General features: G+C 45.1%; 1 protein-coding gene across 1 annotated transcript in view; it reads right to left on the reverse strand.

The window, feature by feature from the left end:
- Crim1 (cysteine rich transmembrane BMP regulator 1) overlaps window positions 1-17,131 on the reverse strand; it is a 208,539-nt gene that overhangs the window by 124,711 nt on the left and 66,697 nt on the right. The window lies entirely within an intron of this gene.

Here is a 17,131-nt window from a genome sequence, read left to right on the forward strand (position 1 = left end):
TCAGTTTACTCCCAGGGATATGGAGTCCTCAGATAACTATAGTTATATATTAATTTGTGTAACAAATTTCAAAATCTATTCACTTTTTTAAAAAAAGTTTTGGCCATAAAATAAGGTGTAAGTATAATTGAGATAAAGAACCTCAAAAGAACTGAGGATTGATTTCAAAAGGACTTATTTTATCTAATGCTGTAATCTTCCCTGAATACCTCATGCCTGTTTGCTATCAATATTAACCCACGGGGATAAAAAGGAATCATAATTACTAAGAAACAGGACAAATGATGAGTGAAGAAATCCTAAATGAACTGAACCTAAGCAGTCTGCTCAGTAGCATTTAAGATGTTCAAGGCTACATCCACACTGAGCTCCAAGAGAGGCAAGCCTGTGACTTTGGGCAGAGCACCTTCTGAGTGCTGCTTTTCCTTCAAGGTGGACAGATGTTGGAACTCAGTTCTCCCCTGTGATGGTGACACTGATTTTGAAAGGAACACAATGGAACGTCAGAGTTTTTAAATATGTTAGGAAGGGGGTCTGTTTGGTGTTCCTCGACTCTAAAACGGAGGGCTGGCGCTGCCGATACCCCCAATGCGCACGATGCGCCCAGTTTCCAAGAGCACTTCCTCCTCACTCAGGTCCCAAGGGCACCTGGCCCGGGCTCACTCCAGAGGGACCAGTAAATGCTTGCTGAGGTAAAGGAGAGGCCGGCCCTGTTCCTTCAACGCGCCAGGATGGGTCAGTACTCCAGCATACATCATATGGGAGAAAAGTGTGATCTTTCATGATCAAAATGGCACTAACCGGACATCAAAATGAAGGTATTATCACTAATATTTTCAACAAGTTTGCAAGTCCCAGGAGGTGATATGTGGATTTCACAAGTCTTCGGAAGTTCATTAAGAGCCATTTTATGCTGATCTGAGATCTTCAGAGGAGCAGGGACAGGACAGGAGGGAGGGAGCAGACCATGTCCTCGCTATTCCACCCTTGCTGACGACAGCAGTGGAGAATAAACAGCAGGCTGGTTAACGGGCAGTTCTCACGCGGGTTTGCCCATGCTAAAAACAACCATGTGGCTAAAATTATACTTACATGTTTGGAAAAATATTTTGGTCATTTAGATGTTTGTTTTTGGCCTTCTTCTCCCTCTCTCTCTTTTAAATTTCAGCCTCACTCAAGATAATCTACATGTTCAAACCATTTATTTAACAGCTAATAGAGCCTTTAAAAAAAAACCTACTTGTTATCTCTTTCATATAAGAGTCAATGCAGTCACCGGTTTACCACAAAGGTAAGTAAGAGGAACTAGGCTCAGATCTTGGCTTTCCTACAACGAGTTGTTTGCACTTGGGCAAATTTTTTGACCTTTCTGAGTTGGAGTGACTTCAGGGCTGTTATCAGGAAGGCAAAATATGTGACACAGCAAAAGTGCTCAACAGTGAAGAACTCTGAACAATGCCATCTTTGTTACCACCAGCAGCTACGAGAATGACTCTACGGGGCGGTTGGGCCAAAAGATACCTTTTAGTCTGTACGGTGCCTAACTTTATAGGCCCTCAAACCACTGATGTGTTAGAACCTAGAAACACCTAGCCTGCAAAATAATTGTTCTGAAAGGTAAAAGTAGATTATTTTACATTACACAGATACATGACATATCTACTTATATGTTCATTTAAAATCATTTTACATGTACATGTTGTATGTACGCATGTGTGTGAGCACGTGCCCACACACAGACACATATACAGAGAGCATTCTTAAGCTGCCACACTGTCTCTTTCCTAGTTGTCTTAACCCCAATGCCTCATGGGATATCCCAAAATGCAGCTGCTACCACTGAAATTTGCTATTATTGACATTGCTAAAGACCTACACAGCACGTTCCACACCGTTGTCTCAGCAAGCCAAAGACTTCACTTGCGTCAACTCCCATGACTTTAGTAGTTCCTTTTGAGAAAATAAGTTATCTGAAGGGCCAGTCTCTACTCCATCTAGAGAGAGGGATTGCTTAAACAGGTAGTTTCCCCTTGAGACCTCACCAGTTATTTCTATATTCTAGGTGTGTTGGTGGGCTCACTTGACAAATATTTCTTTTTCTAAATTTATTTATTTAAGAAAAGGAAAGAGGCAGAGAGAGAAAAAAAGGGCTGGAGAGATGGCTTAGAGGATAAGCGCTTGCCTGTGAAGCCTAAGGACCCCAGTTCGAGGCTCGATTCCCCAGGACCCATGTTAGCCAGATGCACGAGGGGGTGCACGCATCTGGAGTTCATTTGCAGTGGCTGGAGGCCCTGGCATGCCCATTCTCTCTCTCTCTCTCTCTCTCTCTCTCTCTCTCTCTCTCTCTCTCTCTCTCTCTCTCCCTCTCTCTCTCACGCTCTCAAATAAAGAATAAAAATAAACCAAAAAATGAAAAAAAATAAAGGAGAGAGAGAGAAAGAATGGGCACGCCAGTACCTCCAGCTACTGCACTCCAGCCACATGGGTCCTGGGGAATCGAACCAAGGTCCTTGGGCTTTGCAGGCAAGTGCCTTAACCACTAAGCCATCTCTCCAGCCCCTTGACAAATATTTCCCACTGACAAGATGGTATGGAAGGGCAGAGTCACTCGAAGAACCAAGGCTGCTCAAGGTGTACACGTGCCCCGCCAGAGCCCCGGCGTGTGAGGAGGTGGCCAGGGCCTGAGTGTAGCCTCATTTTCGCCTCTTTCTCTGAAGGCCTCTCTAACCCTTCTGGACAGTTCCTTCAGCTCTAGCGCAAACTTCCTAATCAGACTTGCTCTGGGCAAGCCCCTGCGCGGGCCCCACGTTTCTATGGCGTCTTTGTGTCTTTTGTGTACCCAGTGCGTAAAACCTACGCTGGTCCACCAGAGGACACCGGAGACTACAAATATGCGAGCTGCAGCTGAGCAAAGCGACGTGTTGACTTTCCATCCTGAACTACAACTTGGCCTGTAGCGAAAACAAAAAATACTGCAATGTGTATTTTTCCCCAGAAATGATAATTATAGTACTCCAAACATTTTTTTTTTCCCCAAACTTCAACTACCAAAATGGAAAAGGCCCTTCAAAAATAATTTATTAAATAGGTACTTATACTCCTGGTAACCCTTAGATGGAAATTACACATTTTTTTTTCCCCTTCATGGCCATTATAAGGTTTGGCTTCCGACTCAATGCTGTACTGTGGAGTGAGGTGGGGGAAATAGGAGCCCTGTTCATTGTTGGAAGCACGGCTTTATGACCCCCTTTCCCTCTGGAAACTTACCACAATTAAAAAATTTTAAATTCAAAAATTACAATTTGTACATGGGTTGCAAGAAGGGACTTTTACACATCTGGCTAATGAGACCTGCCTGGAGGGAATCGGATGCCAGACACACCCCAGTACCAATTGTCTGCGCTCCTGTTAGGCACAGCCCAAGAACCCCTGACTATTTTGTAACCCCTCTGTTTCCTCACCTGGTGTGTTAGCTATGGCCACAGTTCTGGACCCAGACTTCTCATCAGGACACGTCCACACCAACACCCCAACTGTCTGGCTTTCTCTCACCCCTGCTTCTCTTTTATTTTTTTTAATTTTTTATTTATTTATTTGAGAGCGACAGACACAGAGAGAAAGACAGGTAGAGGGAGAGAGAGAGAGAATGGGCACGCCAGGGCTTCCAGCCTCTGCAAACGAACTCCAGACGCGTGCTCCCCCTTGTGCATCTGGCTAACGTGGGACCTGGGGAACCGAGCCTCGAACCGGGGTCCTTAGGCTTCACAGGCAAGTGCTTAACCACTAAGCCATCTCTCCAGCCCCAACCCTGCTTCTCAAACCTTCATATCCAGGAAGCTTTCTGATGCACAGGCTGCTGACTTCTGTCCCAGGTGCTCGTGTGGGTGGCCTGCAGGGAGGCCTGAGCAGGCCACAGAGCTGCTGTCCACACATCATGTTTTGAAAACTGGGACTTTATACCAGACCTGCCAGAGAACTTCAGCCCTCCTGTAAGCGCTACCCTCCTCCCTCCCTCCTCCTCCTGCCTGTGTGCCCGTCTTTCCTACAGCTAAAGAGCAGAGCTGGCTCTGGGCACAGAAAGATGTTGATGTGCTTGATGAACCTGAACAGAGGTTCCAACCGATTTCTTCCTCCTCCAAACAGAACAGCAGCCCACGTGGAGCGCACCACATCACCACGCTCTCCCTGAGATAGAACTCTGAGGAGAACAACGGCGTCGAGAGAAGGCAGACGTGGGCTGGAGAGATGGCTTAGCGGTTAAGCGCTTGCCTGTGAAGCCTAAGGACCCCAGTTCGAGGCTCGATTCCCCAAGACCCACGTTAGCCAGATGCACAAGGGGGCGCACGCGTCTGGAGTTCGTTTGCAGTGGCCAGAGGCCCTGGCGAGCCCATTCTCTCTCTCTCTCTCTCTGTCACTTTCAAATAAATAAAACTTAAAACAAATAAAGAGAAGGCAAAGGTTCTGGCTTCCCAGGCCTAATGTTCCCCTTGGCTATCAATCTGATGAGATTTAGAAACAAGTGGGTTAGATGAGGCTAACCAAGGGTAGAAGACTCACCTTACGCGTGGGCAGCACCATTCCATGGGCCAGGGGTCCCAGACTAAATAGAAGGGGCACCCACTGTTCTCTGCTTCCTGAGTGTGGGCACAAGTTAGCCAGGCATCACCTCCTGCTCCTCCACCATACCTTCCCCGCCACGATTAGTAAACTGCACCTTCACTTCTGCTGTCAAATGAGTCACAAGACATAGTGATCCAAAGTGTAGCCAGCAGGGACTCAAAGGGAACAAAATAATTTATAACGGAATAACTCTTATAAATTCATAACTCAGTAACTGGGAATTTGTATTCGTTTTCTTAGCGGTGTCGCTGAAATCTAATTTCACACAGTTATGGGAACTGGGCTGCACAGAGGTGTTAGGGGACCCAAGTTCCTTTTATTTTGGGGATTCTCAACCCCTACTGGTAGCTCTGGGCCGTATTATATTCCAACCAGGTGGACAGGTAGAAGGGGAGGCATCACGCTACGCAGCAGGGTAGGAAAAGCTACCTGTGACTTCTGTTCACTCACAGACTAGGACTAATCTGGGTGGCTGAACCTCTGGCTAAAACTTGGCATCTACGCTTGACAGAGAATGGATACACAGGCGAAAGGACAATGAGGTTCCTCAGCAACCTTCAGAAATTAATCGTCTGGACAGTGGAGGTGTCTGGTCGTTTTAAGAGCGCAAGTACATCAACGCCTCCTGAGAAGTCACTCGGGCAGTACACGAGCTTATCAGATCACCATGTCTTAATGTGGAAGATTCTCTCCCTCTCACTCACTTTGCCAGTACTGAATCATCAACTACTATGTAAGAGACACCACGGTGAAGTTGAACATTCCAATAAAAATGATGTCAAACAGGGAATCCTTATTATCAGTAAGCCTGGACTTTTCCATACACAACACAGAAAGTCTCAGTTTCTTTAAAATAGTCTATGAATCAGAATTTTTAACACATCAATCGAATCCTACAGTTAAGGTATATATATAAAAAAGGATGAACTAGAAGTTTGAAGATTTGAGTGTAGCTAAATTACATGTTTATGGATGAAACTGTGGGGATGATTTTATCTACGGGACTTAATTGTTGAAAGAGAAGAAAACCACTGACGGTCAGAAATTCTTAGATAATTTTGAAGAGAACTGTGATTTAGACAAGCCGATGACCTACCCAAAGGTCACTCAACTGACGGCCCGAAGCCAGGTCTCCTGGGGAATCCTGCACTGGTTGTACCATAGCCCAGCCTTAGCCGGCATCGTTCCCTGATATTCAAGTCTCTTATTTAATATTTAACCACTTAGAACCTAGCTTAAACATGACCTGATAACAAAGCCCCTTTATCATGAAGTCAGCTAATATACACACTGGACCAAAACAAACTAATAATTTACATATACGTGGCAAGGCTGAGGAAGGTCAAGAGAGCGACCTCCAGTCGTGGCCGGCTGTGGTGCTGTCCACCAGTCAGGTGCTGACGGGCTGCCCACCCAGGCTTGCCAAGCCCCATCTGGTGAGACCCGTGACCACACAGGCTAGGACTGGGAGTGAAGGCAGGGCTGCCGAGATGGAACCCCAGGGCAGTCTGCCTCCACACCACAGGCTCTGGGACTCGGGCCCAGAGGAGACAGCTCTGGAGAAGAACCGACTCCTCCACTCCTCACCACTGGGTCTCCACAACCATCAAATTCCCAGGTACCCTGGACTCTGTGGCAGCTTTCCCAGTTTTCCTCTAGAACAAGAAGCCTGGGCAGAGGCGAGTGGAAATTCTGGGACCAGAGAAGCTGATTAGATTAGAAAGGGTCCCTCCGCATAATGGTCAGTAGGGAAGTTGGGTCTCTGCTTCCCAGGCCTAGTATGGCTCCTAATTCTTTTGTTTCTGGGAAAAAAAAAAAAAAATTACTTATTTGACAGTGAAAGAGCTAGAGAGAGAGACAGACAGAGAATGGGTGCACCAGGGCCTCCAGCTGCTGCAAACAAACTCCAGATGCGTCTGCCACCTTGTGTGTCTGGCTAACATGAGTCCCGGGGAATCGAACCTGCATTCTTTGGCTTTGCAGGCAAAGGCCTTAACCGCTCAGCCATCTCTCCAGGCCTGGCTTCCCCTTCTGAAAGCACTTCCACATGCAGAGCTCATTCATCTCCTGTGGCTTTCTCACAGCCAATGAGCAGAGCTGCTTTCTCCTTGTTCTGCTCCTGGGAACGTCGGGGGAGGGCTACAAGGCTATCAAGACTCTGGGTGTACGCTTCTGCACGGCCATTCCTGTGGGGCGGTATAGATTTCCGACCTGGCAAACCAGGACTTTAAAGCCAACCTTGCATCTCTATTCCTTCATTTACTGTCCCTTTTCCCTACTATTATCCTGTCCTCGGGCCACAGCTACTCTCGCCTTTAGGAGGACAGCATTTTGAAACTGAGGTTTGATATGAATGTTTTGTCTCTGTTGTGACCATGATCAGAAGAATTTGCCTTGGAGGAGAGGGGAGGGAGGGGAGAGGCAGACAGACAGATACAGAAGGAGGAGGAAGATAAATAGCATCCTTAAAGCCCGTGGACCCAGACAAGGAGGAGGTAATCCCAGCGCATTTCTCCAGTGGCACTGGGAGCTAAGTACGCTGTTTTTGCTTCCCCCCCCCCCACAACAGATTAAGAAGCTACCTTCCTCCTTGACTCAGTGCCCAGTGTCAAGAGCTATAGGATTTACACTGACTAATGCTCTGTCTCCGAGTTCTGCTTGGAGAGAGCAGGTTTTCAGACTTCCCTCATCAAGATGCTTCCTTCTAGGAACAGAGTATCCCATCACACAGACACTCATTTGAGAAAACACCCACCCCTTTTGATATAAGCGACTAAATATATACTAGGAATTTTACCTGACCTTCAAAAGCCTCAGACAAGAGATTTGAGATTTGTCAATTGTCCTGGTTAGTGTACTCAAAAAGATTCACATCATTACTGGGCTACGTATAAAAATGATAGCATTACGGTGGACTGAGATTTCCAAAGATCCAGAAATCTCAAGGTCTTTGCAAATGCTCTAATTGGTGTGCCATGCCACAGATTACAACTGCCCCAGAAAGTTCCATTTCATACCGGCCCCAGTGTTCATTGAGGTATTTCCAGAAATCATTTCTCTTGATTTGCTGCATATATGTATGTATCTTAGTGACAAAACCGACTGCCAAATCCAACTGTAACAGTTTTTTACTTTGTTCCAAATTTGAGTTTTTGAGGTGGGGGTAGGAATCATTTCCTAGGACCGTGTTCTTCCTCTTCACTCCCATCAGCAGACCTAAGGACCCAGCTTCCTTTCACAGACACAACTGTTTTGAGCAGTTCATGACTTCCTTAGGCTTCAGAGCAAGTTAGATTTAATTGATAATTACTGCATGCCATGACCTCTTGGGTCACTGTGTCATGAGTAACTGAGTTAGTAAGTGCTAAATCAATGAGTAGCAAGGGTCCACACTGCTGTTTTCTGTGTAATGATGAGTGAGTAAATCATGGCTGTTCATACTCTGCAATAACCCACCACTAACCACCATACCCACTACCTACTTAAGAATGCAACCTGGGGGGGGGGGGCTGGAGAGACAGCTTAGCGGTTAAGGCTCTTGCCCACGAAGCCTAAGGACCCAGGTTCTATTCCCCAGTACCCAGATACAAAGCCAGTTGCACAAGGTAGCACATGTATCTGGAGTTCATTTGCAGTGGCTAGAGGCCCTAGCAAGCCCATTCTCTCTCTTTGTCTCTCTCTCTCTCTTTGTTTGCAAATAAATAAATAAATAAAATTTAAAACTAAATAAATAAATAAAGAGAATGCAGCCCATGCCATAACACCATCACTAGTCAATCAGCAATTCCATGGGCACTGTGGATTCTGTTCTATTTTCCATCCTAAAGTATGGCACAGTGAAACAAAATAATTAAGAAAATGATTTTTATATTGGAAAAATAACAGATTCACTTCTAACCACGACTTATTTCAAACAAGAAGTCCAAGTTTAACCCGCCAGGAATACGTTCAGCTGGTCAAGTCGAGAGGAAACAGGTGAACCGAACAACTGCCTTTCTCGAATTCCCAACACATGGTTGACAGGAAAAACTCTTGTGATATTTCTGAGCAAATACCTCTAGCAATGGCGAACTCACTCTCCATGTTTCATCCCTGAGATGGCATCTTTTGAGCCTGGGAGCCACACTGTCTTGTATGACTCTGAGCACCCAAGTGGTGGTTGGTCTTCCGTTTTCAAAATGTTTCTCAGCAGCTACCTGACCCACAGCGAGTATAGCATACAGCCTCTCTCACCTGTACACCCTCCGGTGAGATCAAGAAACCAGGAGGGCTCTGAGCCAGCACGGGCTGATCTCAGGCCAGGGCCTCCCTCCTGAGCCTGGCCATTAACTGCTCCTGTGCTTCATAGGGTTTATTCTGCCTCTCTGGCTTCTTCCTGTCTCTTGGCTGGCATGGTTAGCAACTGGATCCTAAGGCTCTGCATACTCCATGAAGCACCCAAGAACAGGACGAGGTGGCAAGCCAAAAGTCACCAAAGAAGTGAATCAGAGCAGTCTGTCCTTGGCAGACGTGTGAGCTCAGAGGCCGAGAGAAGGCCTGGAGGGAGAAGGGAATTCAGGCATACAGATTTGTGTGTGTTTGTGTTTGTTTTGGGGCTGGAGGATACTAGTGCCTCTTGCCTCTGCAGATGAACCCCAGGCCCTTGAGCCACTTTCGGCGTCCAGCTTAAGTGAACGGCCTGGGAACTGGAACCCCAAGCCAGCCACCTTTAACCACTGAGCCCTCCCGAAGAGGAGAAGTTGTTATCAGTCCCTTGAAATATGCATAATATTTAAAGCAACTATGGAGAATGTGCTGGAAGAGATGGTATGAATGAAAGGAATAGTTTGTGATACAGTTAACTGGCCACACACTCCTCTATGTCGTTTGATTAGACACACTCAGAGAGCAGTGGCCTCAGTGCCTGAGGTGTGGCCCCTACCCACCCACATGCACCGTACCCAGACTGTAACTCTCAAATGATCCAATACCCCCTGAACCCTGAAAGCACTCTGGCTACCCGGGGAGGAATCTGAAGATGCAACATGACACATACGTGGATGGCCCTTGCCCTTGAAGGGATCACGGGTCATCTTCAAGCAGAAGCCATTTCTGGTGTGACATGCCCCTGCATCTCTTGTCTACCTTTCTGCATCCCACAAGCCCGATTTCACAGACTGCAACGCTCCTATCTTAAAATGCATACTGTGTCACTGTTTATACTTATACCATGGCAACCTGTGTTAAAGTGATCTTTTCCCACAAGGCCCAGACCACAGTCTCTTACATGTTTGCTTCTCCAGAGCGTAACAAAACGCCTACGTCTCAACAGGTAGCTAATCAGGTGCTATATCCTTTTCTACCGTCCATAAATCCATCCCCCCTTTCAACGCAAGATCGAGTGCTTGAGACGTGTCGGGCACTGTGTTGAGCACGGTGGCCTAGGAGTGGCATTTCCTAGCCTCAGTTTTCTCACGTGGAGAGAGAATCAAAATCATCTGCAATTTATTAGTTTGTTGGAAGGTTTCTTACCTAGCACACAAATAACTACTGTTAGCTACAGTTATTTATTTTTCAATACTTAACCAGAAAAAAAAAAACAAAACAGGGACCCTTTTGTGTCATGGAACCCCACCAACAATGCAAACTCTGAAACTCAAATGCTGGGTGGGGAAAGGACTCAAATGATTTAGCTCAATAGCCATGGAGCCAAAACATGGAAACAATGCCAAGTTCACAAAGCCCACTAGCCTGGCTGGCTATATAACAACGGCAAAAGACCCGGGCTCTTCAGCGGCTGCGTGCCCACTCTCACTCTCTCCCTCTAGAAATGTCTGTGCACTATGAACTATACCTTAGTCTAGCACTGCCCTGAAACTACACTGGTTTTGTTAACAAAGGGACAGTGGAAAATTGACATAGGGCTTCACCAACTGAGGAGAGGATGTGACTGGGGGTGTAATTAACTTTATGGACTTGTCCCGGGTTTCCAGGTCCAGCGCTGTAATAATTTTCAAGAGCTAAAAGCATGCTCCACTGAAAGTCTAAAGTGGTCACGTGGCTCAAGGAGACTTGGTGATTGGCTCAGAACCTCCAGCATGGCCCTATCTACCTCAGGTACAGTGAGATGATCAGATTTGGAAATAGTTAACTAAGTTTATTTGTCACATTGAAAAGCACTATATGGGGCTGGAGAGAAGGCTTAGCAGTTAAGGTGTTTGCCTGTGAAGCCTAAGGACCCATGTTTGACTCTCCGGATCCCACGTAAGCCAGATGCACAAAGGTGAGACAAGCGCAAGGTCACACGTGGCCACTAGGTGGCGCAAGCATCTGGAGTTCGATTACAGTGGCTGAGGCCCTGGTGTATCACTTCTCTCTCTCTCTCTCTCTCTCTCTCTCTCTCTCTCTCTCTCTCTAAAATAAAAAATAAAAATAGAGTAAAAAGTAAAAACGCCTACATGATGCATGAAAATTAATTCTAAAGTATCTACAAATCTGACGATTAAAGGAATCCCACGAAATTAAAAAGACTACAATGGAAACCATTCTTTTCTTTCCCATACGTCCCACATATCTATCCATTCTCTCTGTCTGTGTCTCTCTCCTTCTCCAGTGTGCATGTGTGTGGGAGGCTACAGGTTGATGTTGGGTGTCTTACTAGATGGCTCTCCACCTTAATAATTAAGACAGGGTCTCACTTAAACTCAGCCTTTGTCACTGTGGCTAGTTTATGCCCACAGCTTACCTTGGGGATCCCGTCACCACCTCCCAAATGCTGGGATTATAGGACGACTGCCATGCCTGCCCAGCAGCCACGTGGGCACTCAGAATGGGAACTCGGATAGACCTTTTTATGCCTAGAAGCTTGTGGGAAAGAAAGTAAATCATCTTAGGTTGGATAATGCACCGCAGTGTGTTTCTGCAGTCTGTAGTCTGGTTTAATGAAAAGAGACTGAGGAAGAAGATGGCAAAAGACAACGGACTAGAGTCAATGTAACAATACAACTCTGGAACCAATTCTGCCTCAGCAGAAACAGGTCCTAAGGTGAACAACTATTTCCAGAGTATTCCATGAAGAACTCAGTAAACAGGAATAAGATGGGCATCATTAAGCTTGGTTCACTTAATTCATGATGCTGATTTCTGCCACATTCTTCTTTTTTTTTTTTTAATTTTTATTCATTTATTTGAGAGCGACAGACACAGAGAGAAAGGCAGATAGAGGGAGAGAGAGAGAGAATGGGCGTGCCAGGGCTTCCAGCCTCTGCAAACGAACTCCAGACGCGTGCGCCCCCTTGTGCATCTGGCTAACGTGGGACCTGGGGAACCGAGCCTTGAACTGGGGTCCTTAGGCTTCACAGGCAAGCACGTAACCGCTAAGCCATCTCTCCAGCCCTGCCACATTCTTCTTAAAACTTATTTATTTACAAGCACAGAAAGACAGAGAGAAAATGGGCACACCAGGGCCTCCAGCCACTACCTATGAACTCCAGACACATGCGCCACTTTGTGCGTCTGACTTTATGTGGGTATGCCTTAACCGCTAAGCCACCTCTCCAGCTCGCTGCCACATTATTTTTTTAAATCTCAACTAAAACACATCACTTACAAAACAAAACCTTAGCATCATAACACTCTTCCACGATAATCCTGGCTCCCTCTAATATACATTTTTGCAATGGTACATTTACTAACTGAACTAATGTTGAATCCAAGCAATAGTGAAATAACTCTTAGATTAGCATTTAAAACTATTCAGTTTCACTGGGGGCAAAGGTTTAGTCTGCCATCATCTGTTCATGGGAATTTAAGCTATCTAGCACTGCGACATTCCAACATACACAGTAACCCACTAATATTCAAATTAAAGGCTGAGAGCTATTAAAGTATTCTAAAGTCATTCTTGATTTAGTGACTATTAAGTGTATTTAAAGTATAAGAGATAATAATAAACTAAATAATTAAAGCTTTTAAGAAGCAAAAACTATAAAGAGAATGTGTACATTCAAATCACAATGTTCTTCAAAGTCACCTTGGGAAGTTACATAGTTATTCCAATTCCACCATTTCTCAACACTTTTCTGTAATGTTCCTTTTGACATTTTCCTTTATAGCAGTTCGTGAGATGTACAATAAAATCACTCTTGGTGCCTAATAGTTTGAGGTTATGTTTTAGCAAAAATAGAATTCTCCAAAGTGCTTACCTATGTCATTAATCAGGTATGACTCCATTTGCCTTTTGGCTACTTCCCAACATGAAAACCCAACTTCAAAAGATATTCAAAAAGCAAGTGCTACCAACAATGCAGACAAGTAAAAGGGGAAAACAAAGAAAGGAGGAAGCAGGAGAACCTTTTATCTTATTCACAAGGGCACTCCCACCACAAGGAGAATCTCCTCTGCATTGACATTTTTACAAATCGTCACAAGTCTACCAGTTATAGCCAGGATCTTAAATGTTCCTCAAAGAATGATGTGTAAAAGATGGGCCTCAAAGTGGTACTAGGCAATGGAGTCTTTCAAAGGTGGGGGTCTGTGGGAAGTTCTTAGGAGATGTGGCCCTGATAGGGATTTTAGGACTCTGGGGTTTTTTGTTCGGTTGGTTTTTGGTTTCTTGAGGTAAGGTCTTGCTCTAGCCTAGGCTGACCTGGAATTCACTATGTATTCTCAGGTCAGGGTGGCCTCGAAACCCCAATGATCCTCCTACCTCTGCCTCCCACGTGCTGGGATTAAAGGTGTGCGCCACCAGGCCCAGCTGGGAAGGTGGGACTCTGCTTTAATCAGGAGGTGAGCTATTCTCCTCTACCAAGGCAGACTCTGCTCTAATCATGAGGTGAGCTATTTTCCTCTACCAAGGCATGCTATGTTGACACAGAACCAACCACCACACAGTGGAAACTCCCACGCTGTGGGTCAGAATACATCTTTCCTTTTTGTAAGCTGTTTGGGTCATTTGTTACAGTGGTAAGTAACTAACATATTTGTGCCTAAGAATCTCAATGTAACACGTTCCCTATGATGTATTATTTTTGCCAGTTGGTAATTCCCTCTCTAAGTATGCTAGAGCATTATCCTTCCAATTTCATCAAAATGTTAGCACTTTTTATTTTTTTGGACTCAAAGTAGGAAAGAATGAATAGGCTTAAAACTGAAATTAAGCTATCTTGTTAAGACCAGAAAACCAACTAGTGAAAACAGCTTTGAAAGAAAATTCATCAAGAAACATGTTGTTTTCTCTATGAAGGTTAATTTCAACAGTTCTTAGCAAAAGTAAATAAGCATTAAACAGCACTAATTATAGGCTTTCAACAATGTCCAAATGCCTCTTCATAGTACCACTTAAATGCTTAATTTCTCCAGAAGGAATTTAATCAGGAAAAAAACAAACCATGATTGCATAAAAAGTCATACAATTTATACTTTAAGTAAAAACCTCTTTGGAAAATAGCTCTGTATTAATTTTATGAGGTCAGAATATATAAGTACTGAAATTAAAGGTCTGTTTATGATTTTGGATTTAATTTAATAGTAGTCATGTAGTTCCAAGGATCAAAAGACTGTATGGGAATGCCAGTTTTTACAATGCTATGGCAACGAAGTATCCCCTTAGGTGATCAGTTACTGCTCTCAGCTCCTGACACCAGACTCCACGGGCTTCTAAACCGCCAGCTGACCTCCACGGGATGGGGTGACTCGGGCAGGAGGGAAACAGGATGCTGTCGTTACAGAGAAGACGTGCTTGGCTTCTGCAGCGAGTCTCGGCCACAGGCACTGTGGGGGTATCTGTCAAATCGCATTTCTCAATGGGCTCCTCGGCCCCTTGGGTACAGTTCTAGTGGCTGTATGTCTGCACCACGCTTAGGACATCGCTGGTGCGCACTAAGGTACGATGAGCTGAGCACACGAAACGCTAAAGCTGCTGGTCATGGCGTGAGGAGGTGCGGAACAAGGGCGCATGTCCCAGCTCCAATCATGACCCTGCTTCCACCTGGCTGTGACCCCATGCTGGGGCAAGGGCCTCCATTCCTTTAGCTTGTCCCCCAAGTTTCTTGTGAGTACTAGACAAAATAATCTGCTTTGAGTACCTGGTGACGTTTGGTAGGTGACAAGCATATTGTAAATATCATCACACCATGTTCTCAGAAATATGCGAGTTTTTGAAAGTTTTATTTATTTTTGTTTGTCTGCAGTGCTGGGCTCGAACCAAGAGCCTCATGAATGTTAAGCCAATGATCTGCCACTGAGCTACACTCCCAGTGGAAGATGGGATTTTTGAGGCAGGGTCGCACTCTAGCTCAGGCTGACCAGGAATTCTATGTATTCTCAGGGTGGCTTCGAACTCACAGAGATCCTCCTACCTCTGCCTCCCGGGTGCTGGGATTAAAGGCATGTGCCACCATGCCCGGCTTAAAATTTTTATTCATTTCTTTTTATTTTAGACAGAGAGAAAGAGAGAGAGAGAATGGGCACACCAGAGCTTCTAGCCACTGCAAACAGCCTCCAGACTCATGTGCCACCTTGTGCATCTGGCTTATGTGGGTTCTAGGGAGTCGAAAGTGGGTCCTTAGTCTTCACAGGCAAGAGCCTTAACTGCTAAGCCATCTCTCCAGCCTGGAAGATGGGTTTTTAAACAAATGAGTCCAAGTAATATGGCTAGGAGACAAGAGAACATTTTAAGCCTACAGAGAAAGCCCTGAATGGGAAAATATGAAATGAAGAAAGAAGTTAGAGAGAGTGTGTGAGTGTGTGTGCGTGTGTGTAAATCAGGGGCTCAAAGATAGGAAACAAAAGAATGAGAAGTGATACCATGTTTAAAAGGAGCACAACATGGAATGGCCTTTGCAATTTACAAGGTCAGTAGAACAAAGAAAACACTCATGTCACGAGTTTGCATTAATATTAAATTATGAACTGCTCTTGTTTCTTAATCCCAGCACTGAAGGCATACAACTATAGCCCAGGTATTTTAGACATGCTAGACACGACAATTGTGTCAGAATGTTTCAAAAACTCCTCATTATTTATTTATTAATGCATTTCTTTTTTTTAAATAACATGAAGCTTTATGCTTAGCATAAATTTCTGAATAAGAAAAACAATATTAAAAGGCTAGCTCTCCAGGCATGAGACCTTCATTAACATGACTGCGTTCAGTCTACTCAATATGGCAAATAAGGTATGTGGATCAAGAACATGCCTCTATTAAACATGGCAACATATGAACAGTCTGGGCAGAGCCTTAACAAGCTGACACTCAAAAAGTGTCTATTCTGTGATGTCAGTGGATCCTTTTCAAATGTCAAAGTGTTGTACTCTTATTAAAAATGCAAACAGGGGCTACAGAGATGGCTTAGAGGTTAAGGCTCTTGCCTCCAAAGCCAAAGGACCCAGGTTCGATTCCCCAGGACCCACGTAAGCCAGATGCACAAGGGGCACATGTGTCTGGAGTTCGTTTGCAGTGGCTGTAGGCCCTGGCCTGCCCATATTCTCATTCTCTCTCTCTCTCTCTCTCTTGCTCTCGCTCGCTCTCGCTCTCGCTCTCACTCTCTCTCTCGCTCTGCCTCATTTTCTCTCTCAAATAAATAAATAAAAGTAGAATATTTTTAAAAATACAAAGAGGAGATCATGATGGAAACATAAATGCTTTCATGAAGCAGCCACAGTTTCTCATGACCCAGACTCTCATCTTCACATTCACCACAACTGTCCAACATTGTCAACAAAACTGGTTAAAGTGCATGTACATTTTATTTTATTTCATTTTACTTTATTTTATTTTATGTATGGGGGGCAGATAGAGAATGGGCACGCCAGGGCCTCTAGCCACTACAAATGAACTCCTGACACATGCGGCCCCTAGTGCATCTGGCTTACATGGGTACTGGGGGACTGAACCTGCGTCCTTAGGCTTCACAGGCAAACACCTTAACCACTAAGCCATCTCTCTAGCCCCATGTACATTTTAATACCAACAAGGGTGAAGTCCTCCCTCAATAAAACTTCTCTGCTATCCCAATAGCAACAAGCCTTTCTTATGACTTTAGGACACTTTTGTTTCTAGGACATGGAGTTTGCATACCACTCAGCTTCTTTACTCAGAAAACTTCTTTAAACATGCTTCTGTTAAATTAGCAACATCCACGTACACTTATCACATGTACAGTGGGGCCAAATGAAGCCAAATACGTACCGCAGAAGAAAAATGAGGAGGGCCGTGAGGGGAGGACAGGGTCAGAAATGGGAGGAATGGAGCTTAGACTTTAAGCAACTTTATATAGCGAGGGTCCTACAGCCAAATCACCTGCTCATTTTCATCATCAAGACAGGGGAGGGCTCCTGGAGGTTAAGCAATAAGCCCACCGCCAATCCAGGCAGATCTCAGAACTGAGACCCCAGGAAATCACAACTGAATCCAGCAGCCATCTGACTCCTGCGCAAAGCCCAAAAGGTAGAGACTGGCAGCAGCGATGTGCTACGGACCGAGGGCATCTTCACCTCATCTCAGCTCTGGGTCAGAGCCTGGTTTTAGCGG

Source organism: Jaculus jaculus, chromosome 18, assembly GCF_020740685.1.
Source record: "Jaculus jaculus isolate mJacJac1 chromosome 18, mJacJac1.mat.Y.cur, whole genome shotgun sequence".
NCBI lineage: Eukaryota > Metazoa > Chordata > Mammalia > Rodentia > Dipodidae > Jaculus > Jaculus jaculus.